The sequence below is a fragment of the Sturnus vulgaris genome, chromosome 2 (genome assembly GCF_052056855.1).
Source record: "Sturnus vulgaris isolate bStuVul1 chromosome 2, bStuVul1.hap1, whole genome shotgun sequence".
NCBI lineage: Eukaryota > Metazoa > Chordata > Aves > Passeriformes > Sturnidae > Sturnus > Sturnus vulgaris.
The window spans coordinates 19141683-19168476 of NC_142244.1; the positions used below are offsets into that span (position 1 = coordinate 19141683).

At 40.3% G+C, this 26794-nt stretch overlaps 1 protein-coding gene across 2 annotated transcripts in view; it reads right to left on the minus strand.

Moving 5' to 3' along the window:
• The window catches only part of EPHA3 (EPH receptor A3), a 174277-nt gene that overhangs the window by 61866 nt on the left and 85617 nt on the right, over nt 1-26794 (minus strand). The window lies entirely within an intron of this gene.

Sequence of the window (26794 nt, forward strand, 5' to 3'; positions counted from 1 at the left end):
AAGGTCTGAAGAAATATCCCAGAATCTTTGTTAAGTGATGGAGGAGGGAGGGATTGCTATTGTCTATCACCAAAACCTAAACAAGCATCTGGGCAAGGCAGATTTGGTGGTTGGCTCCCGATGCCAAACACCTGAGTGAAATGCTCTGGACTGCTCTGCTCTTCTCTGAAACACCTGAACTAGGGACAGCCTCCTCCCACTGCACAGAGAGTCTCACAGGGAAGTGCCAATCTCAGCCATCCTTCAGCACTTCCCAGCCCTGGCAAATGGCAGAGCTTGGAGCAGCTGCTGCCTCTGACTTCCAGGCTACAGCAAAGCAGCTGGGAAAGACAGCTCCTAATCCAAGGTCCCTCCTGCAAGCCCTGAGGAAACAATCCAGAGCCTGAGCCTCTGAGTCATGGGCCCAGCAGACAATCTGTTACAGCAGAATTGCTAAAAATGACCCTGTGTGACCAGCATGGACCTGCCAGACCTGGCACAGCCTGGCCAGCTGGAATTTCTGCTATTCCTCTCTCCTCAAAGGCTGCCAAGGGGGTTTGGGGATTCCCATTTCACTTGAGGGGATAAAGGAAACCTATACCTCCTTACACCCCTCCACCAGGAGGAAATGCAGCAGGAAACAACTGGGTTTGGGGATTTTTTTTGTTTAGCTGTTATTTTTGAATCCTTTGATGACTCAAATGCCATTGCCCACCATGTGCTGCCCCAGCTGGCTCCTCAAGCAGCCCTTTGGTGGCCCCGTGGCTGGCAGAGGAACCCCCAGTGATTTTACTGCCTCTGTTCCCAGCCCTGAGACAAGAAGCCAGGCAGAAAAGAAAGGATGCCAATCCCATTCTTACCAGCAGTAATAACTAAGCAAACACAGTAAGGAATAAATATCACACTTCTGCCTAATTAATACAGAGAACTCCCATTAAAACTTCTCATGGAAACAAATGTTAAACTTTGATGGTTTTGCTTAACCAGCTTGAAGGGACACTTTTACATCTATGGGCAGTCACACACGAGACAATGATATATTTATGACTCTAAACAGTAGACTTTTTAAATAAATATACACACTAGTTTAGTGTAAAGACCAAAAAGAAAGACCCTACCTCCAGGATTTTAATAAAACAATGAATTTAACGTAGGTAAGCAAGCTTGCATTAGAAGTACACAGATTCAGAGGTGAAGAAGACAAGCTGCTCTATTAATCACTGTCTCTTTCATCTCTCAGGGGAAAATTCATTTGGAGTTTTCCCCTGAAAATGCCAAACGAGTGAAGGGACCTCATTTAAGAAAAGGTGGTGGTGGTCAGAGTGAGGGGGTGAGCCAGTCAGATTCCTGCTGTCCCAATATGCCCTAGCAAGGGCATCCCAATCTCAAGTCTTCCCCTCAGGCTGTCTTGCACTTTCTGTCTTTGGCTGTCAGACCAATTTAAGATTACTCACAACTGCAGCCCAAAGGAAAAAAAACAACAACAAAAAAAAGCAATTACACTTGAAACTGAAGCTCAGAACTGGAGGTTCCAATGAAAAATATCGTTGATGTGCTCTTATAATTATTTCGTTCTGTCCTGGTTTAGGGCAAATTTGGGGGAAAACCTCCAGAAGGAGCCCCCAGACAGCAAACCCCCACGACTCCATAACACCATAACATCACCCTAAGACACTTTCCTAATTATTTTTTAAAATTCTGATATATAAGAAAGAAAAAATAAAGTTGTTACTTCAAAATGCATTAATTTCTCTGTCAGACAAACTGGATTACATGTACTGAAGGTACTGAAGGTTTGGCATTTTGAGACAAGTACCACGGCTTTGGCTGAAAAAGAAAATCATAGGAATTAGCATAGGAAGTCTTCACAGAATCTCTAATTTTAGCATGGAAACCAGCTGTGAACAGCACTTGCTTTTTCTCAACCATTTCTTGCAAAAACTAAGAATTTTTTCTTTCCCTCACAACGGGGAACAATGCAGGAGGAAGCAGATGCAATGGGCCAGGGAGAAAAAAACGTCAGCACACTAAAGGTGAGTAAAGGAAACTTTGGGAGTTTCTAAAAATGTGATATAAACTGTACAGCAAGGCTGGCTGGTTTTGCTTTTTTAGGAAGATCTCCTCAAGCCTGTTGGCTCTGGTGACTCCTGTGGTAACTCCTAACTGCAGCATTTTAAAACTGCATTTATTCTGATTTCAGTCTCTTTTATTTGAGGGTGATGCCAGGATGACTTTACAGAGTCACTTGTTAGTAAGAACTTCAGGACTCTGGTTGTCCTTGTTACTGTATGAAAATGAACTTCCTTAAGCTCTAACTGATGAGTGCCTCAGAGACAGAGAGCAGGGAAAGTTAATTCAGGGAGAGGAAAACAAATGCATATAACAGTCTGTGGTAGCTCCTCATTAAAGGAATGTGATTGTTTCTTCCACAGCAAAGTGAATTTTGCCTCAGCTTGACTAATCAGCCTGGGATGACAACATGCTCCTAACGAAGGGTTAAATTATTAATTTAAATTGGAATTAATTTTAAATTAAAACATAAATCTGTTAGCAAATAGGAGCATTTTAGCATTCAGGTCCTGCAGCGCCCTGCACACAGAGCAGCCTCACCAGGTGCCAGCTGTAAACACCGAGTTTGGAGCAGAGCCTGCACTGGTGATGTCCCAGCCCCAGCACTCCAGGTGTGACAGAGCCCAGCTCCTGCACAAGGTCACAGAAACTCCATCTGCAAACTGCCTGGCCCTGCCCACCCTGCTCTCTGTGCTTTCCAGGCGAGGCTGGAGCATCACCACACGCTGCAAGGGGATTGCACATCCATGGCTTGGCTGACCAGCACCCACCAATTGATTGTTCCCTCTCTTTCTTCCTCTGCTCCTCATTAAAACAGCCCAGGGGTGAAATGTCACCGAGGCACTAAGCCACAGCATTTACAGAGCAGGGAATTCAATCCCAGACCTGCACAGCTCACAGATAACACATCCCCAGAGTGTGCATTAATGAGACACCTCTGGGACAAACCTCCCGTGCCCTGCCGAGGGGACATTCCCCATGGAAGTGGCCACTCCTAGAGGGGCTTGGCAAACTATTCCCACTGCCACCTGAGCAGCAGCAGAGGTCCTGAAGCTGGACCTGAGGCCACAGGCTGACCTTTGGCTGGGCAGGTGTGCTGGGAAGGGAATCTCAGAATCAAGTAGTTTGGAAAAGACCTCTGAGAGCATCAGGAACAAGTTATCACCTACCACCACCATGTCAGTGGGACCAGGGCACTGTGCTGTGTCCAGTCTTGCCTTAAAATGCTGCTGACTGGCTCACCTCAATGCCCACACACAGCCTTGCATCTTTGACCTGCTCTCCACCTCCTTTTAAAAGTGTTTACGCAGTTTTTCTCCCCCTTTTTTTTCATTATGGCACCCCATTTGCCAGCAAACTTTATAATGTACATTTCCTTCAAAACCCCTCAGAGCAATGAAACCACCTTCAGCAGCTCTCATTGTTTATTACATTTGAAAAGACACAAATTCTGGAATATTCTATATATCTGTAACATCCTCTCTCTCTCTTGCCTCCATGTAACCATGAATACCAGCTCAGCCCTAAAAAACCTCTAAAAATTAGGCTGTATTTTTGATTCATATTTCCATTGAACTTCAGGCATACTTTTTATCATTAGACCTGAATAAAGAGACACCACTTAAGTGAGCAGCTCTCAAAACTAAGGGCTATTGCTGTACATGCAAGGCAGGCTTTCTCTGGGATGGGCTGTGGTGCTGGCACCTGAGGGAAGAGGGAAATAAGATTGAGAAAGGCTTTAATGAGGGATAAAAGCTCTTGTTGTGATTGCATCCCATTACCACTACTGTAAGACTATCTCCAGAAAAGAGGTAAGGATATTGACTTTCTCTCCTTGCCTGTAGGATTCCATTCTGTCTGTTGAAAAAATAAAAACTTACAAATGTTCTTGGTATTTGTATTCTTACATCATCCATGAGACACTCATGGGGCAGGGATTCAGTGCAATGTGACACTGAAATGTCTCTAGAAAACCACTCTTCAGAATAAGCACTTTTCATTTTTTACACCTGAGAGCTTCTGCTAGCATAAAAGAAAGAAAAAAAAAAAAAACAGTAGTATTTAATCTTCCTCATGAGTAAATTTCTGGTTTTTTCCTCTCCGCTTCATATTTTATAGTGATCTGTGACCTTAACATATTTTAATCAGATGCTTCTTAAATTGGCTTTACTCCCAGGTCAAGCCATTGAGCAGAAACAATTCCTGTTCCTTCTTTAATAACTGTTTCTGGCAGACATATTAATTATATGTACATAAGAGATAGCATTGTCCTGAGGGAACAACACTGCACCTTTCAGCCACAGTGTGTAATAGCTGCACGTTGTGCCTTGCAGGGCTGCTGCATCCTTTTTTCTGCAGTGCATTTCAGCCAGGACTGCTGCCAGCAATGGTGCTCAAAGTGAAATGTCCAAGGCAGCAGAAGCTTCACAGCAAAGAGGATCTCGCTGGTGGGCAGCCGGTTTCAAAATGTGGGAGGCATGGGGGCTTCTCTGCAGTCAGTTCTGGGGGAAAGAAATCTTAGTGGATCACTTACAGGTATCTAAATCAGGATTTTAACGAGCTCATGTCTATAAACACTAGTTTTTGCTTGCCCTAAACAAGAGATTTTCCTAACAAAAAAGTCTGGACACATATTAAGCCATCATTTCGCCAAACAAAGCAATTTCATGTTTTGTTCTCTAAAAAGAAAGCTTAATCTGCAGAGAGATGAAAAATAATTTGCTAATTCAAGAGGCACTGTAATTTCAAATCTCAATTAAAGAAATACCAGAGAAAAACCAACTTGAAAAGTAAAAAAGAGAAGGTTGTATAAATACACACACAAAGAATTTTAAATGGATAAAAGGCAAAGAAATGCTTTTTCCCTGAGCTGAACTTACACCACAAACTCATCAAAGGCAAACCAGACATAATATTGTGATGGCTCCAAACAGTAAATTTTTAATAAAAATTAATTCAGGCCCAGAGTGCCACAAAGGGATAACTGTGGCAATGCTCAGGTTTAGTCTTTGCTCAACCTCCTCCCTCTATGTCAGAACTCTAAAAAAAAAAAAAATCAAAACGAGAACAACCAATGCCCTCCACAGGCCACCAGCTTGTGGTAAGTGTTCACCCTCCAGATCAGCAGAAAATTCAAGATAGTGCCTGGTAATCCTTGCAGGCTAGAATTAGCTAATGAGTAAAAAAAACCCTAACTTGGGGATGTTTATGGAATTTCCCCATGCCCAAAGCAGGCCAGATGAACGGGTTCAGAACAGGAAAGGTATTATAAATAAAGAAGAAGAAATTAATTTCCATGCATATGATATCTAGTCCTGGCATTAACCTAGAACCCATCTCACATCTAATGCTAGCACCACATGGAAGTGCAAAATCACCATTTTCCATCCCTAATTATTTCCCCCTCACACCTAAAACCCAAATACTATTTCAAAAACCTGGAAATACTGGGTTAGAGATATCTGTTAATTTATTTTTTTTTTACAGCAGTAATTATGTTAAGCATCATTGTGCTGTCCTTCATGTAGACTATGCAATATTTTGTTTTTTTCTGAAAATTATTGGTCTCAATGCATTCTGGTCCAGCCTAGGTAGTTGATGTGTAGTGCAAAAATTCACCTTCCTTCAATTCAGCTTTAAATTTGTCACTTTTTTTCTCCAAATCAATGTACCCTTGGTTTTTATTACATGACAGGAAGACCAGCTGCTCCTGCTGTGTCCTCTCGATGCCATTCCTCATCTTACAAAGATCTATCATGAGCTTATCTTCTGTGTGATGAACACACACAAACTTTTCAATCAGCTTTTACAGGAGTATCTTCTGATCCTTTGATCATACCCATCTCTGTTTCTACACTGTCATTCATCCAGTGGAAAATGCTCTTATTCTTTCTCTAGCATGTCTGATGAAAGCAATTGATTTATATATTGGACTAGAGATTACATCTTGCTCTCTAACACATTTGTGCCTTCGGTTTGTTTTGGGTTTTGTTTTTTATTTGGAGCAGTCCTCTCCCAGTGTGTCAATGCACAGATCCCAAGTCAAAACAGTTAATTCAGACATAAAAAAGGTATCAATTTTCTCTCAGGGATGGAGTGAAGACAATGATGCATTTACTGAGGCTGAATATTCTTTTGCAACTTCCCACCTCTGTTAGCACACGCAGGAGTCTGCTGCTGTCCCTGTGAGAAAATTAATGCAGAATAAGCTCCAAACCCAGTGTCACCTTCTCATCAAAATGCTGCCTGGTGTCCTGTGTGGTGTTTGAGACAACTCAGCCCAGCTCCCTGATGACACAGGTCCACTACTGCAATTTGCATGAATTAGTACTTTTGTAAGGAGTCTCAGCAGAGCTGTCAAATTAATTGGAAAAGAAATTTAACAAACGCCTTTTCCCTCAGAGATTTGCTCTCAGGTCGGGGTTGAGGCACATTGCTCGAGCAGTGTGGGGGAAGCTTGTGTTCCTTACACCCTTGCTGAACTTGTTTTGTTGGTAAAAAAGAGAGGACTTTGGTTTTTTGTGCTGTTAATTCGGTACCTGTCACGACATAAAAAAAGCCAATCTATTTCTAACGCTGCTTTTGGCTGGGGTAGGATTAATATTCTTCATAGTAGCTGCTATGGGGCTGTGGTTTGGATTTGTGCTGAAAATTCAACAAAGTTTTTATTTTTTTACTGCTGAGCAGTGCTCGTAGAGTGTCGAGGTCTTTTCTGACACAAGGATTTGGGAGGGGACACATCTGGGACAGCTGACCCTGTCTGGCCAAAGGGATTTTCCATCCCACCTTTCCTGGGGATGGCTGAACACCTGCATGCTGATGAGGAGTAGGGAATCAATTCCTTGTTTTGTTTTCCTTGTGCGTGGCTTTTGTGTTCCCTATTAAAGCGTCTTTCTCTCAACTCCCCCCAGGTTTTCTCACTTTGCTCCTTTGATTCCCTCCCACGTCCCATGAGGGGAGAGGGAGTGAGTGGCTGAGTTGTCAGCTAGGCTTAAATATGACAATTTCACAGCACTAAATGTACCAGGTGCTGATAAAATAAGAAGTCTCAGTTAATGGCCAGTGTCTAGAATGTCTATATATTCATTTTCCATAAATTCTCACTTTTCTCATACCACAAAGCTAGTTCTTTTTCCCAGTTTTAACATATTTCTGAATTCAACCACTGGAGGCAAGACATGTCCAGAGGCACAGAAAGTTTAGGAAGAAAACACTGGAGATACTTTACTGTCCTCCCATCCAAAACACAACCAAAACAAAACCCAAACCAAAACCAAAGTTCACGTTTTTAAGCCCTGATGTGAACAGGAGCTGAAAAGCTAAAACTGAAGCTAGAATTGTGTGCCTATGCCTTATTCAGTGCTACTTTCACTGCCAGCCACTGACATACTGCTGCTTGAATTCACTGAGAGCTGTGCTGGGAAAAGGAAGCTCTTAAGAAGAGAAATGGTGCTGCAATGGCAGGCACTTAAACCTGTAGGAAAAAAACCCTTAAACCTAAGGTTTAAACCACTGTCATTAAATCTGGGATATAATTTAGGGTATCAAAAATGGCTATAATTTGTAGCAGTGTACAGGAAAACAGCCATTGCTTTGCTAGTGATGCTGTTAATGCCATTTAATGGCTGCATCTGTATAAGTATTTTAGCCACACTTTTAATTTAAAAATCCCATTTCTCCCCCTATTGTCTTATGATACACAACATAAAGTGTGTCAGACCACACAAACATATATATTCCAGGTATACTGGAAGATGTTCTCCCTGCTACAGGAAGTCTATAGGACCTGATAGAGATTTTCTGAAGTAAAACTTAAATGTTAAAATTGTCACGGTATTGGCACAGAGTCCTTCATTCCAACTGCTGAATGCCACAGATCTGCTCCTATCTGGCCACACTCCTTGCTAATGTAGACTTAAGCCATGAGCACCAGCCTTCAAATATCCCTGTGCTGCCAGAATAATTAAATTTGTTGGATGCTTCCATAAGAACAAAGATGGGAAAACACCTGGTAGTGGCAAAAGGAGAATGATTTCCTCTAAAGCCATTAAACATATTAACAGATATTGTCATGTGCAGAGAGGTTTTGGTGATTACTAAAGAAAAGCTTTAAATGTGAGACCCAAAACATTCCTGCTGCATCATTGTGAGAACATCCTCTTCTCTTCATGTGCCTTTTTCACCGACTGTATTTTCATCCTTCCAGCAGAAAGCCAGAAAATTAAACAGTTCCAGCCCCTAGGGACATGTGTGAGCTGACAATCTTCTCACAGCTGAAAAGAAAAGCTTTCACAAAACTATCTGAACACTCAAGTGCATTTCTACATTGTGTGCTTTTTGCTTTTGCCTCTTCTTCCTTGGTGTTTTTCCTTCTTAAAAGAAACTTTTTAATTACCTAACATGCATTTTGTATGCGTGTATTAAAAATGTCTGGGTTTGCAGGGTAAGCAATTATGTGCTGAACAAAAACCCAATTAAATGTATGTATTTTTAAAAAATCCCACAGTTCAGCATTTTTATTCACTTGCCTGCTACCTGTGTGAATCCAAGGGGGGCAGAATCTCAGCTGTTTAGAAAACAAAGAATCTGATGTGTTGCATTTCACAGGGCAAAAATTTTTTACAGAATGAAATCCCTGCTTACAATCAGTAACAGAAACAAGAACTCAACATTTTCCAACAGCACTCACTTCTCAATGCAGAAAATTGAGCAGAATGGACAGGAAACTAAGTTTGCATTGTTCTGCTCTGTGCTTTCTCTAACAACTAATATTGTGTGCTGATACCCAGTGCCACATGTTCAATTAACAGTTTGCAATTCCACTGGACTTCATGGGGAAAAGAATCAAAAAACAGCATTACAGTGCCTTTCATGACTGTATTGTGTTATATTTTTTTAAGATTTTACTATATAGACATCATTTTCTGAGTGAAGCAACAATATTGCAAACACCACGGATTTAACTGTAACATTGGTTTTATATCAATTTTTTCCCACTTCTTATTTTAACAGTTGAAAGCAGAAACCAAGGAGGCTGAAAGGCCATTTAAAACTCTCAAAAGATGGAAGCATTTAGGGAATCCACTGTGAGATTTGACATTCTGTATCTCTGAGGACCAACTGCAGAATAGGGTGGGGTTTTTCCCCTACTAGGAATATTCCCAACTAGTCCCACCAGAATTCTTTGGGGTTTACTGAGAGGTTTGAGCCATGCACTCTGTAGTTGAGCTGAAATAACTTTTATGATTTATCCTGGAAATGGGGAAGTCAAATTCCATCTGGTTACTTTGCTTAGCAAAACTCTGATCACAGGTTTGTTTCTAAAAGATCTATTTTACTTTTTCTGAACAAATCTCAAGACAATAAAAAAGGTTTTCTTCCTTGTAGGCTAAGTTTCAAGAACAAGAAAGAATCCAGAAAAAAATAATGCTGCACACATTAAACTGGTACAAATGGTACAAAAGAGCACATCAACCCAAACAATTTTAAGCAATCAAGTCAAGAAAATATGTTTTTGAAAACTAAAGTTATAACAGAAATCATTTCCTGCTTATTTATGTAACTTTGGGGCAACTGCTGTGTTTTCAGCACACACATCACCAAGACTTTTTTTCACTAAATACTACATTTTAAAAGCCAACAAAGAGAATAGGAAAAAGGTTTGTCCTTGACTAAATAGTTATACATCCCACATTCACTACAAGCCAGGTGCATTTCTGAGAGCCCAGGGCTGATGGATCAATCTCTACACCCAACACAAAAGCTGTGCAGATTTCTGAAATCCCAAATAAACTTTCCAGCCACAGCTGGAGCCCCCAGCCTTGTGCTGGGATGAAATGTGTACCACAGGTGGACAAGGATTCAGCTTGAGATAACCCTGGACTAGAAGATAACCCTTGAAGAAATTCCTTAAATTGTGTCTTCCTGCAAAGCCATGGCTCAGCAGATCAGGAGCCCTCATTTCCCCACCAAACCCACAGAATAAAGGTGTTTGGCAGCTGTGAGCATCCCATGTACACTTTTTCTTCTATAAAAGGCTCTGTGCTTCAGGCAGGAATGCAGTTAAAGTGTAATAGCAATAATGTCCATGTAAGTCACTAAAGCTTTTATGCTTCTTTTCCTTCCCCCTCTCCTTGCTGCCTGTCCTGTGTGTCAGATTAAAAATATACAACAAGTGATTACGACAGGCAAGTATAACTGTATTTTGAAGGTGCTGTCAAAATGCATTAGGAAAATGTCCCATAATAGCCCCAGTAATCTGAAATGATCTCCCACTAACACAAATGTCATCGGTGCTGTGGTCTGCTGCCCTGACACCACGAAGTGAGGCTGTGACAGCTTCCCCCACTTATAAACCTGGCACTGCAGATCCAGCACCACAACAGCTCATCTTGCTCCCTCCTTATAAATTAACTGTGCACTGAACCTCCTTCAGCACTGCTAAATAAACACAAATACCCTGTCTGGGCAAGGCATGGCCAGCAGTGCAAGGGCAGCTTCCTCCAGGACCATCCCCATTATCTCTGCTGCTCTGGACAGGAATTCTGAGCTGCTGTGTTCAGGGCCAGCTCTGAACTGGGACACTTGCATTTTCTAACTGTTCCCTAACAAGGAAAACTTTCCTTCTGCATTAGGATTCACTCCTAAAGAACATTTTGCTCTATTTCTTCTCCTGGCTGCAGTGAAGACTGGGTTAAATGTGTGTGCAGCAAGAATTTGAGAGAGGCAAGCAGGCTTGTTATTCTTGATGAATAATGTAACTTAAGAGCTGTAATGCTTACAATTGATTTAACAGCTGCCAACAGCCCCAGTTTAGAAAAGAGTGAGGCAATGCTTGTAAATTTGGCTTGAATCAGATTAGTCCCCCCTGTTACCCTGCAAGTGGGAAATATTACTGCCCCCTGCTTGGTGGCACCCTCCTTGTGCTTTATCTGTGGCAATGGTAACTCCCTCAGAAGTTATTCAAAAAGTGATACCACTGTGATTGATTCAGCATTTTGTCATGTAATTTCTTTTCTTTTCAAATAAGTCTTCTACCTCAAAATTCATTTGCATTAAGAAACCACAGTACAAGTAAAAAGTAGAAGCTGTGTGCAATACCTAAGTAATATCCCTCCCAAAATACAGGAAAAAATTACAATGTTATTTTCACAGCCAAATATTCCGTGAACTCCAGCTTACTAAAATAACTCAGTTTCCTAAGTGCTCCTGAACCAGTTCCAGCTTTGGCAGGAGCAGAGCTGGCCTGGATGAGCAGCTCAGAATCCATGTGATTATTCAGTCTTCATTTTTGCTAAATTTAATATTGGCTCTTCGGGGATGGATTCCCAGAGGTGAGGCAGAAAAAGGCCACCTAAACCCTGCCAAGTTCAGTGGGGAAAAACTGGCCTGGTTATCTAATTGTTAGCAGCAGGCAGCAGCAGTTTTAAGTAGCAGTAGTAGCATTTAAATTAATATGTTTGGGGGTTATGCAAAACAAGAATAATTTACAACAAATTGGTATCAGGAGCAGTTTTAATCAGCCATGATCTGAAAATCCTGAATTCCCATTAAAATAAATTGGAATTGCATTTGCTTTCTATGTAGCTTGCTTTTCACTGCAGGAATTTAGAGTGGTGAAAAGAGATTAGTAGGGGCTTGGCTTTATCTGTAGACTTTATCTCTCTAATTATATATTTCAGACTGGTAAAATTAGTATACAGAATAATGGAAAAAGTTATTTAAAAATTGCTGTACAGGCCATTTTTGCTGCTCACATATGCAAAACAGGATTCAACTCTGACTCCAAGAGATCCTCAGCTACTGAAGCAGTGACAAAGTTCAGGGGTAAAGAGAACAGAAAATAAAAAATAAGTGAGGGAAATAAAAGCCATCTCCTCTGGAACATTTAAAGGGTTGTTTTCCAGGGGTGACACCAGTGAAAGGGAGCAGATTATAAATGATAAAAAAATAACCAGGCAGCATGAGAGACTTAGCTAAGGTTGATCTTGCCTATGGGGAGAGAGTGGGAGTCCCCTCCAAATCCATCCCTGCCCACTCCAGGTCCTTCCTTAAGGGCCACCTCAGGGGCCAGGAGCTTCTTGGATGGGCCTTTAAAAACCATAAAATATTCTTCTGAATTATTAAATATTCACAAGTAGAAAAGCAGAGCACAAGCAGCAAGCACCTGGGATTCTTCACTGTCAGAAAGAGAACACAGGACTAGAAAACCACTTGTCCCCATCCTACCCCTGGTAGGATCCCCCCCTCTCCAGGAGTTCCTACATTTCACAGAATTACACCAATATAACTGGAAAAGTTCTATTTTCATCTGTCAGTAAAAAAATCTCTGTGTATTGATATTTTTCTCAGCTATACCTTCACAATTTAATCTGAAGCTCTGTATTTTTATAGTTGGCAATAAGATAAAATCACCCCCCCCCCTTTGCAGCAGCTCAAAAGATCACTTCTAATGCACACATAATAAAAAGCTTTTTGAGCTTTTCCTTTGTTTTTTGGAGGTTTGATTTGGAGGTTTACACATCTCAAGCTTAGCAGTCATTTCTATCAGCTCACATTAAATGGCTGCTTCATCAATTTCAGTTAAAACCAAATTAGCCTGAAATTAAGCCAAGATCTATACAAGAGTAGCAGTAACTTAAATAAATCAATATCAAACAACAACCTCATCTGAAGCTAGACAGCTTGCTGATGTGCTAAACAAGAATATAAGCACTGAATCCAAGCAAGAGTTCCTTAAATCAGAATAATGTCCCCATATGTGTCTGCAATTATCTAATAAAGCTGCTCCCACTAATAAGGAGAGCAGCACATCCAAGAGAAAAACTGACACGAGCCAACAGGATTTCCTGATAAACTCTGATAAAAATCTCTGCTGAAACATGTATTGCAAAATGACTGATTCTGGCATTTCTAACATTTCAGGGGGCAAATCCCAACACACCCTGGAAAGAGGCCAAAACCATACAAACTCTACAGAAGTAGTTTGATTATTCTAAATTTTAGGACAGAGCTGTTGAGTCCCATCTTGTCAGTTTTTCCTTTTTCACTTTGTTTTCTTAGCTGAGCACTGAGTGTTCTTCCCCTCTGACAGCTTTCCCACATTTGGTCTCTCCTAGCTGGGCACCTTAGAGAGCAGAATAAACCACACACAAAAAAAAAATCACATTTTGGTTTTCATTATGCTCATCTTTTCCCTTTATCTGTGTAATTATATTTCCAGAACAAATTTCTGTGTTTTCCTAAACACTTAACAACCACACACATATATATATATAAATGTATAAAAACTAATAAATTAATGCACTAACATTAATTGTGGGAATTTATTGGGAGAAAAATGAATGCACATATTCCATTATTTACTGTTTTATAATCCTAAAACCATGAGAAAGTTAACACAATCTTTTTCAGCATTAGTCTTTTGATTTCCTTTAGCTATCTGCTGTTTAATTAAGCTAAAGAAGCAATGAAATCCCTTCATTATCTTTACCACTAATTTTCTGCCTCCAGTATTAAGTCCCAGTACAGAAGAAAGACAGTTACAACATCCTTTGGTTTCATTTGCTGTTGAATTTTGGGATTTGTAATGGATGGAGAATTAAAAAAAAAAAAAAAAAAAAAAAGAAACTAAAAAAGAGAGGGATCGAGAGAGATGATCAGTTATAATAAAATTATAAATTGCTTCATGAAACAGAAATAGTGAACTTACAACCAGAACATCTTAAATTCCTTTCCAAACTTTAAAAAAATACCATTGTCTTAGGGAGAAGATGGTGACACTTCTGGTTTTGAGCTGAAGATTTCTGCTGTCAGACATGTCCCATCTTTCATCTAGGGGGAGAGTTTGGTCCACCTACCCAGCACCTGGTGGTGAAGTGCATGTGCACAGTGTTTATATTAAAAATGCCACCAACTTTGTCCAGAACAGCCTCCAGAAAATGCCACTAAACAAAATGCTGCATCTGTCTGTAGAAAGTCTCAATTTTTTAAAGTGGTCTCAACAGCTCCCCAGAGGATAAACACTACTGAAGTTTAGCATTATTTGTAAAAGCCTGAGAAGTGTTCATAAAGAAGTGAGGCAAGTGCAAGAGAAAAGTGCCTGTAGTCAAGAAATTAAAGCTAACATCTTAAAAGATGAAAAGGAAACTACTGAAAACAAATAGTGTAATGATTTGGCAAAGGAGGTTCTGAGATCATTCCAAGCAGAGGGCTCAGGGCTGGATGTGACAAAGAACCACTGTGGCAAACCAGCAGTGCCATCATGCAATAACACAAACCTAAGGGCAAAATTATTCCAGAAGCTCTTTTTAAGCCTTTGCTATCTCTGCATCTTACTTCCAACCCTTGCCATGACACGAATTTATTCCAAAGAAAGAAGCACAAAGGCTTTGGTCCCTGCCAGCCATGGGTGTGACACTGAGCCATGGGCAGGACCCACATCTGGAGCATCTGGGACCTGGGAAGCTCCTCTGGGATTTAAATGGCTCAAACAGCTTTGTTCTCACCAGCTAACACTCAAGTGTCTGGGCAGAAGGCTGAGAAATGCTGCTGCAGCACTTCCCTACCCTAATCCTGGCAGGAGCTGCTGCTCTTGTGAATCTTTTGCTTTCCTAAGGACTAAATTCATTATTATTTTAAATAAACGTGGCAGATGCTGAACTGGTGCTGTTCACCCATCCACACAGAGATAAGGGGCCCTCCTTTTGCCCAAGTGATGCAACTCCACTGACAGCCAACATCCTTTAATTATGTCCTTTAATTCTAATATTGTCATCAATAAGATGACTTTGGACCCTTGTTTAAAAAGAAAAAAAAAAAGTTTTGGAAAAAAAAAGAAATATTTTCAAGTAGATTTCAGATTGACCAATATTTATTCTAATCTTCAGAGAGGACAGTGAGATGCTTTAGTCTTAACCACCAATATTAGAGAAAAAAAAAGTAAAGGAACAAAATAAATAAATGCTGTGATAGAGTCAGGTGAATTATAGCAGAAATATTTTTATCTGGTTGTGGACAGTTAGGAGATATTCTCTCCCTTCCTCTGATCATTTATTTTGTGTGTGTTTGGTTATCCTAAAGAAAGCTGCCAAGGTAGCAGCACAGACAACCCCAAGCCCTTTATTTAGAGCTAAATCACAAACAATCCAATCTTTACCAGTTAAATACCTGCCTTTTAATTAACCACTCTCAGTAAAGACAGAGAAAATTAATTTCCCTTTTGATGCAATAATTCCTTATTACATTGCCATGTACTTTAGAAAGAGACTGCTATGATGACACTACTAAATTAGGTTTACTTTTGAACCATTAATGCATAAGAATGTTGTTTCTAATTCTCATAAACAGCAGATGAAACAGTGTCAAAGAAAAAAGAAAAAATATATATATACATATAAAACCTCAACTATTCCCAAAGGAGAGAATGGCAATCTTCAGTAATTAAATAAAACCAATTATTAGAAAGCAGAAGATGCAATCCCCATTTAAAAAATAAAGTGTTGAAAAATCTTTCTTCTCGTGAAATTATGCAGTGTTTTTTGGTTTTTTTGTGGCACCAAAAAAATGAATGAACGTTCCAAAAATTTGAGGCATTTTACTTTTTAGGCATAGGACAAGGAACATCTTACTGCACTCACACCACAGTTACACTAAACCTTCAGAAATAGAGAGTCTGGAAGTTGTACTTTCTGCCTCTATAAAGGGAATATTGGGCAAATATTCTACAGTGGGAAAAGGGTTTTTCCACATTTATGAAGAGTTAACAGAGACCTGCTGGCAATTCAGATAAACAGCCATTTTGGCACTCTGATATACTGATATCTCCCATTAATTAGGTGTTTTTCCCCCTAAGCAGCATCCCCCTGTGACTGCTGTTTCACTGTCTCTATGGCCTTTGGGTGGATGAAGCCACTATTTGATGAATATCTGGCCCAAATACTCTTTTGATATTTCTTGTTTCCCGTGTCACCTTTCCCAAACTCTCACCACCATTCTGAGTTTCACCCTCCCACGCTGAGCATTATTTTAATCTAAGATCAAAGGCTTCACAGACACACTGCTGGTCTCTGGCTTTCAAAAAGCTGCTTACATGTACCAGGCAAGAAATATTTCGAAGGGTGACCCTCACTTGCATGCAGCAGTAATGAGGGGCTGCCTATTACTGTCCAGCCAGCACAAAAACTCAGTGTGAGTGATCAGCAACACAGGAATGCAGCTCAACTTGCTGTCTGTCATTTAACCATTATTATATTTCAAATATAAGTCATGGAGCCATAAAAAAAAAAAATTGCCAAAAGCAGAGAAAAACTCTTCGAATTGCAAAATTCAGTTAAATTCACAGGTCCCAGCTCAGCATGCAGTGGAGGAATATTTCATGGTGGAACCCTGCATTTGCAAGAGGCAGAAATGCTCAGGTTTTCTCCTGCTTTGTATCAGACAAATACAAGGGTTAAAACTACACAGGGAAGTAGCTCTTTTTATGGGATTTCTTGTGGCAAAGAAATTAACACTACTTGGAGTGCTGACTGGTGCTATAGGACAACCAGAGTAATTAAAAAAAAAAAAAAAAAAAAAAGAAGAAAAAAAAGAGGGAAATTTCTCAAGGCTTTCCTTCATATAGCTCATTAACTCAAGCACTGGCAGGTGCCAGTATTAATTCTTCAGTTCCTTCTCCTTTATTTAGTTTCAGAAATAAGCCTGACTAAACACAGTTGAAAAGAAGCAATGGTGCAGGCTGCAAAGGCTTTGTAATTAACACCAGAGAGAGACAGATGAGAAAGTGCTTACTGAATATTCCAGCATGTGAGATCACAGCACTCCAAAAGAGCTGCCCAGCCAGAGAAAACCAGCAAAATGTGTATCAGAAGCATCAGTGCTGAGCGAAAAGGGGACTCTGATTTATTTCTGCATACATCAATTAAAAACCCCCATCTCCTGAGGCTAATGGAGCAGAGGGTCCTCAAGTGACAGCAACTCTCTACATCCACCCAGGAACCAAAAAAAAAAAAAAAAACACCCAAAACCCTCCCCTGAAACAAAGTCAATCAAATCCTATGTCTGTGGTTCCACTGGGATGTCAGCACATTTTTTAAGATTTCACTGCCAGCCATCTCCAATTTATCTCCACTGAAACTGTCACAGGGCAGGCTGTAAACCTGCTCAAAATACATCAAAGGCCTTGCAAAACAAGAAGTTCATCAGGAGAAGAGGTGTTTTCATACATCATGCCAGCTGGGCACCCACGTCACATAAATCAGCCCAAACTTTTAGCCATGCACAACAAAGTTTCTGTCCCTTTGCTGCCAGTGAGTGACAGAGTTATGAAGTGCAGGAAATGATCCTTGCACATAATCTCATGCAACGTTGCACTTCTAGGTCCTCAGTGGTTTAATAATAACTCTTCAGCCTAAGAACCTAAATTGCTTAAAAGGTGCCTTCAACGTGCAGTCTTGGACTGATCTCATTATTCAAATATTCTGTGAAAAATTCTATTGTTTCCTCCCCCTTTCCTCCAGGCTTGGGCTTTTGTTCAGGGCTAAAAGTGCTTTTATTAACATCTCTGAATATGCACCAAACTGTTCTACATAATTAGTTCAGTGGGTTTAGAAAATCATGATTTTTCTCCAAGCCAGGCATCCCTCAAGGAAACAGCTTGTTGTGGAACTGGGATGTTTGCAAATGCTCTCTCCTTGGGGAAAGGTGAGGATTAGAGCTCCCAGAAGTGCCAATAATTGAACATTAGGGATAAACTGCTAAAGGTATCTCCTCACAACACAGGGTTGGTTTGCTCACTGCACCAAAAGCATTATAAACTTCATGTGGCCACAAGTTGAACTTCGAGAGAAGTCATTAATACTTTTATAAAAATAATTCTATTGAAACCCACTAAATCATACATATATTCTGAAAATATTTTTTTAAAAAATTACAGATAAGATGTTGTAAATCATACTCAAGTACAAAAAAGAAAGCCTACCACCCATTCTTCCAAGAAATACCCTCAAAAATGACAGGACCAGTTCATTCAACTCCAGAATTCAGTTTTGGTTGGGGACAAGGCAGAGCTTTTCTGTATTAAAATACAAAACTTTACCAGCAAACTCGACAAGACTCACAGTTCAGCACAGGCACAACATTTTAATATTTTTTATGTCTTTATAAAAAGAACTGATCAAAACCCTTAAAATTCTTTCTAAGGACCTTCCCAAGATGATAGCTGTGAGCTGTCACCATATTTTTGTAAATGGTTTAAAATAAAAGAGGAGGTTAAAAGCTTTTCCCCAGTTCATAGCCAATGGCAGAAACTCCTACAGACCTTTTGACACCACATATTTTACATCTGACATAATGACAAGTTTTCTGATGTTTAAGCTGAGGTCTTAATTTTCCACCAAGTATTTACACCAGAAAGACCCCGTGGCTCTCCGAAGGGTCAAGCCTGAGCAAGGCCATGTAAAACACACATTCAAAGGCTTCTGGAACATCACAATTTCATTTCTGAGGGAGGAAACATCCACAGTTTTGTCTTGGGGTGTGATACCACTCCTGTGTGTGGCTGTGGGGTGTTCTGAGTGTCCACAGAGAGACCAGGTCAACAATTCTCTCTCCTCCCAAAGGAGGCTGCAGAAACATGGCTTTAAAAATCACCTATTGCATGGCATGCTGCTTTTTGGAAATTAATTTTCTTCCTAAAAATCATATTTCTGGGAAAAGATGACAGCCTCCATGGAAAATGCCTGAATGCTCCAGGTAATTCTCAGCTATTAAAAAGGGGTTTTCATGCAGGCAGACCACTCAGAGGGAATCACACTAAACTGAAAACCTGAGGACATCCATTCTATATTGATGTAGTCCAGTGAGCTGATAAAATGCACTGCACTGCTACTCCTGTACCTGTGACAGCAGCAAGGCTGCCAATATAATAAATCAAACACTGGAGTGAGGTTTCAGCCTTTGACACTGAGGGAAAGGAAAAAAGGCTTTAATGGTGAAAGGAATGACAAAATATATATTAAAAAAAATAAAGACCACACAAACAGTTTCTTTTTTTTTCTGTTTTCCCCTCAGATCTCTATTACCACTGCACTGCCACAAGTCTTAAAATCATAACATACACACTGACATGTACATTCCCTAATACCAAAACATCATCCTGTCTTTGTCAGATTTATAAAAAAACAGCATTTTTCCTCCATTAATGACTAACACATTCCTCATAGCCAGTCATGGAGTGAGAGTCATCTCATTCATAACATGCTTTTCATTCTAACCATCTGCCTAAACGGATGCCAAACACAATTCTGGGTATGTTCAGTATTTAACTGATAAAATGCCTTCTGTGACAGAAATGAGGCATGGAGGGCTGTGCCCTGTTGGCATTTACAGCCCTTTCCATGGGCCACCTTAAAAAGCTGTAGAGAAAATATGAAATGTAATGTACAGAGCAGGCAAACACAGTCATCTTTGCACGGTGAGCACCATTTTTTTTTCACAATTATATTCTTGAATGCCTTCACTAGCAATATTTATTCTGCAAGGAGCTGGGACACAAACAAAACCTTGCACTTGGTGCAGTTGCAGTGGCAAAGGCTGGAACAAAGCTCCAGTGTCACAAGTCTGAGATAATGTCCCACAGTTTGCTGCTAAATACTGCTTTTGTGAGCCTCTTTGCATTCCTGCAAGCATAAGGGCATGCTGCAGTGGTTATCATCATATTTATGGTTAGAGGTGGCTTAGAAAGCTGTTTGATCACTGTAAATTACACAAGTCTGGGATCCTTGGCCAGCTCTGGATTATTATCTCCTTCATAAGGATGGGAATCTACAAACTCACATCAATATTGGGGGTTTTGCCCCTTGAAGCCCAGAGATTCTCTGTTGTTTCCTAGCTCAGGGAGCAGAGGGAAGGATCCTGGCACGCCCCACTCTGGTTTTTGATCCAGGTTTGAGGAAGATGTGCTGTCCTGGTGTCACAGAGCCACTCTGCATGGTTCACATGGATCTCTCCAGCACACCATCCCCACCCAGCAAAGCCATAAACCCTGCTCCACACCATTGCCATCGTGTTCAAAATAGGTCCCTACCAAATTATTCCACCCTCACCTGGAATCTGACATCTTCCACTCATATTTATCAGGGCTAGGAAAAAAAAAAACCAAAACCTGCTTAGCTACTCCTGTCAGAGCCAAGGCATGGAAGCTGCCAATTGAAGCTCCTGAGATCTTGCAAGGCACACAAAAACCATCCTCGTTTGAAGCCCAGCTACCCCAGGTTGAGCCTTTTAACCTCCATTAACCAGTACCAGAGTCATGCCAAATTTGCTGTAAAGAACACAGATGGTGCATCACAAATAGCACAAGCACAGTTTGGAAATCTAGAATTCATCTCAGTTGTGAGTGAAAAGAATGATTTCTCGACAGTACAACAAACACTTTCACATTTTGGCTTCTGAAAATGCACTTAGCACCTGCACAAACAGAGCTTTTTCTTGAATCATGGCCACTTGGTGGAGTTATGTAAGGCAACCAGTGCCAGGACAACTGGCACATTTGCATTTCATACAAATTACTTGTGCTAAGAATATGCTCACACATCTAAAAAAAAAAAAAAAAAAAATAGATAAAAGGAACAACTCATCAGTACAGACCACATTAAATGGCATTCAGTCACACCACTATTAATGGCCAAGCCATTGCCATCCATCCACATAAGAGCCTGGGATCACAGTCAGGGAACTAGGAAAGAGCCAGAGGGATTCAGCTCTCCAAAGGATCCCAGGGAGCCAGAAACTCTACATGACACTACTATTTCTCACCTTTTAAAGGAAAAATAAAATAAAGGAAAAAACACGAAAAATACCATGAAGTCATTATTAAACAGATAACCTAGATATTCATAATAAATTTTTTTCCCCAAAAAAACCATCACTTATGACAACTTTCACATCAGAATCTTTCACTCCTCACTTTGGAGAAACAAAACACAAAAGATTTTACTCTTTGCTGGGTGGAAGATACTCATCTCAACCATATTAAATTACAAAGGATGGTCATCAAGCGAGATGCCAGAACCAAATATTTAAATTGGTCATAAAAATGCCTAGGGAGATGTTAAAAAACTTTCCCACATATCAAGAAATGCATTAAGAGGTTTACAGTTAGACAACAGCAAAAATCTACTTTCTGCTAAGCCAACTCAATTGCTCTTCTGCAGGATACCCTGGGAACTAAATTGAGAAGACTCTGGGAGGCATGTTGAAAATAAAATACATTGAGGCTTTCCACACAATTAAAAATTATTATTGTTCAACTCAAGTTATTTGCAATTGCAGTGGTTAAACCATTACAAAACTGAAACAGGACCTGATCAGAAAAATAACCACCATTCTTTACTCTTCTGGAGTATTTTGTCAGTATTATGACTCACTGGTAATAGGAAAGCTTCACATGAACGAGAGATTAAATTTCCCAACTAGTTTTAGATGTTCTTGTTTAAAAATGCAGTTGTAACTTAAAGAAAAAAATTAATAGCATTTGTGTAATTAATTTTTTAGTTTCAAACCATCACAGCCTGCTGAACATCACTGGAAGGAATATCTATGAAAAGGAGATACTCTGGGTAATCAGAAATTCCTGAGTAGGCTGTGGATTACCTCGTGTCCATAACAATTCTTCTCATGTCCATGTGAGTCATTGCACAGCTTTTATCTAAAGAATACAATTTGTAAAATCAAGCCTAATCAGATATTTAGGAACAAGAAACTTCCCTCTTATTGGTAATCTGGAAAATGGAACACAAAAATAATACTAAACTTGGCACACCAAGTTACAAGCCAACCATAAAAAGCAACAATTCTGTTTCTCTATCTTTCTCCTGAGTTTTCAAAGTCATCCAACTTCCTCTAAGGAAGAACAACTCTGATGCAAGACAACACAAGCCAATGCAACCATCCTCTTTATAAGAGGCAAAAAATAAAATAACAAAGTCAGACTGACACTCCATCTAGAAATATCTCTCCCAAAATGGTATATTGGATACAAAAATGGAAATTGTCCTCAAATTAAGCTTTCTAAGCTTCTAATTTTAAAATGAAGCATCAATTACTTGTCAGTCTAATTTATTCTTCACAAGACATTAGTGAAAAATTTATTAGGATATTGAAATACAAATGCATCTTATTGCATAACTAAGAAATACATTTGGAAAGAGCTTAAAATAAATAACTTATAGGAGTACTGGATTTCATTTATAATTTCAGAGTAGGTATTTTCTGTTAATTTTTTTTTTTAAGTGTCATAATTTGAGGAGCTCCATTTAGTGCTGAGTTAATCCCAGAGTGGGTCAGGTTGGAGGAGACCACAGTGGGTCATTGGGTCCAGCCTTCCTGCTCAGGCAGGGCCATCCCAGGGCACAGGGCAGTGGATTCCATCCAGAGATTTTTGGAATATTCCCATTGAGGGACTCTCCACAGCCTCTCTGGGCAACCTGTTCCAATGTCACCTACATGTAAAAGAAGTTTTTCACGCTCTTCTCTGCATTTAAGAAAGGTAAAACAGTGCATCCCAATGTCCAAATATCACCTCATCAGCACCTGTAGCTCATGGTTATGAGTACCTGCAGGAGAGTGATGTTCAGACTGTGGCACTGTGACAACCCCCAGGAGAACAGGTCTGAACATTCCCAGCAGCTGCCCTGGGCATCTCCACCTCCATGGAATGCCCACGGCTCCCACTGAAGAACTCTGAGTTTGTGCCATGCAGGACACGCTGTAAAAACCAACCAGCCCCCCCTGTCCCCCTCAAATCTGTGCCAACACAGCCATTTTTATCCTCAGCATCTGAGGAAACAATAGTCCTGCTGCCTCCACAAATTTCTGAAGGCAAATAAATGTACAGGGAGGGCTGAGATGGAATTACTTGGGTTGTCATGACAGACCATCAGTGAAGAAGGGATATTTTCTGTTCCCTGTGAGTTGAGAAGAGTGAGCCCCTCATAAACACTTCAGCATGAAGACAATCTGCTCACCAAAGGAGCAGCAAGACTGCTTGGATGCTGACAACTCTGGGGCTGGGATGAAGCTTTAAAACCTGCACCAAGGCCACTTTGCATTTTCTGTCACTCTGCCAGAGACATTTGTGGTAGCTGAGACACCACATGGATGAAAAACGCTTTTAAGGTTATGCATTCAGTCCAAGATGGAGCAAAGGATCCAAGAAGCCTCTATTTCCACTTGCCAGCTGCAACTTCTCTTTTCACCACCTCCTCCTTTTTATCACTTCTACATGCTAGAGCTAAAACTGGGTTTCTAGAGGCACTCAAAGCTGGCTGCACTAACCACTGCCAGCAGCTTAGCTTCAGATGTTTGAATAGCTCACAAAAATCAGCTGGCTGCAAATAGGAAACACCCAAGGAATATTTAATGCCAGACTCCAGAAGAATTTGAGTACTTGCAGAAAATGAGTAAACGAGTAAATAAAAAAAAAAAAGGAAATGTCTCTTCATTCTGGCTTGAATTATAACACTCTGACCTTGGAAGGCAGTACAAAAAACCTCAAACAAATAAACAAAAAAAAACCCAACCAAACAAAAAAAACCCCAAACCCCAAAACACAATGAAGGCTTTAGTGTCTGTGTCCTGAAGGAAACATTTGCCCATCAAAATAATCATTATTAATGGTAGAGACCACATAACTTATGAGAAGTATACTTTGACAGATTTTTGTACAGTTTTGGCACAGAGGCTTTGTTCAAAAATAGATTTACCATGGCAGATGTCCTCACACACTTCAAAATCCAACAGTTCCTACATGCAGTTCCAACGATAAGGAGTGAAGAAGAAACAATGTCAATCAAACCCTCTGTTCCAGCTATTGTAAAACTTGCACAGCATATGAATATCAGTGTCCTAGAGATCAGTTTCCAAACTCCATTCCTGCCTCGTGCTGCTGGGGTCTCAGCTGGATTTCTGGTGCTCTTTGACAAGGATCTATTGAAAACAGTGCCAAATGAATGCAAAGCATTTATAAAATATTACCAGTGTCACGCTCTTCTCTCTCTCCTTCCTGGGGTTTATAATGACACAAAATGCATAGCAAGTGAATATCACAGTCCCACCTAGATCTCTCCAAGTTCATAATATTTTTTCCCCCTTTTCCCTTACTAGCACATTAGAACACTCAATACTTTTCTTAGTCAAAACACCAAAAACTGAACATCATCATAGCAGGTTAGTAATTCGAACATGAAAAATATTAAGACAGCAGGTAAATATTCAGTTATAGACTTCTTTTATTCTGTGAGTTAGAAACTCACTGATGAAACTCAAGGCAAAGGCCTAACTATCTATATTGTGTGCTAAAGATTTCCAACACTAAAATCTGAATCCCAATAAAAATCAACTGCTTTGGAGTGCTGAGAACAGGTAACTGTTCCAATAAGGTTTTGATTCAGTTGTTGTTTAACCTCTGCTTTACTCAAGCTGCTTTAATTCAATTTTTATTAAGAGAAAAATTATCTGAAATGATGTTTGGTTAGGTTTGCTGTTTCATAGTTGGGGAACAAAAAAAACAAAAAAAAAAGCTATGGCTATATTTCTGAAACAGCTCATCCCTGGAGGCTGATGTCCTGCAGTGCATCCTCCTTCTGAGAGAAGTTCTGGAGGAGGTGTACCCACTTATTTTAGATCTGAAAGAATCTTTTAACTGGTGTAGAAGACCATGGTAAGTCAGGAAACCTTTGCTGAAAAAGCAGTGTGTGATGGAACGACCAGCCAGCACACTATTTCCAAAACCAATTTCACTGTTTCCCACCTTTAATTTTTGTAACTTGCATGTGCTGCACTTGAGGCTAAACTCAAAAATTTAGTTCTGCTGGATGCCCATGGCATGAAGAAGAACTAAGGGGTCAGGTCCACCAACACTGCAAACACATCTATGGTTTCCACCAATTCCCACATCATTTCACTTGGCTCCTCTTTCAGATTGTTGATCAAAAGGATAAAAAACATGCAGCGAGCATTCTACCACTCTCACTCCTGCAAGGCAGGGAGGTATTGACCCGAAGTGCAGCCATTCCTAGCAGCTGCTCTGCTGGGAATCCATGTGAAAGCCCATCATTTGCAGCCACCTGAGGCTCTGGAACACCGGCACTGCCTCCAGGACAGCTCCCGAGCCGACATGGATCGGGACAGAAAGGTGGCTTGTCTCTGCTGGAGTGCTTTGATGGCTGTGAGCTGAACAACAGGCAGCACAGACAAGATGACAAGGTGTCCCTGGGCTGCTTCACCAGGCCCTGGCAGCCTTCACATTGATCTGGAATTGAATCTGAGCAGCTCTCCCTCTGCTGTTTTTGTGAGGATGCAGACGTGCTGTCTAATGAAACACTCACCTCTCTACAAAGGTCTCAACTTTCCAGACATAGTTTTTTGTGAAATATAATGTTGTACTGAAAGAATTCCAGAAGCATTTTCAGAGACTGAATAATAAACAGCACAAGTAATGCATTTATTGCCACTTTATGCATTTACAGATCAGGGGGACCTTTTAGACTTCTCTCAGTTTGTACTCAGTATCTGTGTGTGGGATCTTGCCTGGTTTTAAAAGGCTTTAACCGTAGCTCAAGTTAAAAATGAATGAGAACAACCAGCAGCACCTAAAAGGCATAATACACCCCTCAGGTATGCTGTGGAGGAGGTTCCTTCTGCACATAAAACTCTGCACTTCTGCAGGACACTCCTGAAGATGAATGCCCTCATTTAAGAAACAGTGGGATGTGACTTGTGATCAATTAGCAGAAATTCTATGTGTTCAACTGACACACCAGCTTATTTCACTGAACACTGAGCAAATTGAGCCATTCCTCTGAATTTTCAGCTCCATTTAGCCTAGGCATTTATTAAACTAATCTCTAAGCCCCCCACCAATCACCTATGGAGATCCGCTTAAAAGGAGAGTATAAAACGAATTAATGATGGAAAGCTCACAACGTTTCTTTTCTAAATTAGGCATATCTGGTACTTTATCTGTAAATATTATAGTACAGCAATTGCTCCTCATTGACCTTTTCCATCTTGTCCCTGAAAGACGAGCAGAGTGGAGCTGTTGTAGCAGGCAGGTCTGCAGAACCTTTTAAGGATATTGCTGACTGCTTGGAGAAGAATCCACACCTGACTGATAACAGTTTGCTTTTTAGTCAGAAATGGCCACTTTTATCTTAACAGAAAAGGATGCATTTCATTAGGAAGAAGGTCACTCTTCCCAGTTACAAACATATAAATAAATAACAACAGAAAGCATCTTGCCCCTCATCAGAAACCTTTTAGGCTTTGACTTTTAAGAGGCAAAATGGGCTGAAGGCAACTCACTCCTAATGAATATTGATACCAGATAAACATCTTCAAAGTGCCCTTGAAAGCCTGCATAAATAGTTTCACTCAGTTTGGTTTTAGTTTTAAAAAAACCTGCTTATTATAAAAAAAAAAGAAAATCTGAAAACTACAAAGACAGCACTGGTGGAAGCAATGACCTCTCAGACCATGCTCTCTGCATCCCAGAGCCCCACAAAGGCTGATGCCAGGTCCTCCAGCCCTTTCTATCCCCAAGCGACTGCAATCACTGAGGAAAAATTCATTTATGAATGAGGGCAGCAAATAGCAATGATAAAGTAAACAGGTACCACGTTTCAGTTCCTTGCTGACAGTAAGTGAAATTTACCTCTGTGTCTCACCTGGGAAGCTCCTTAGCTGCTGC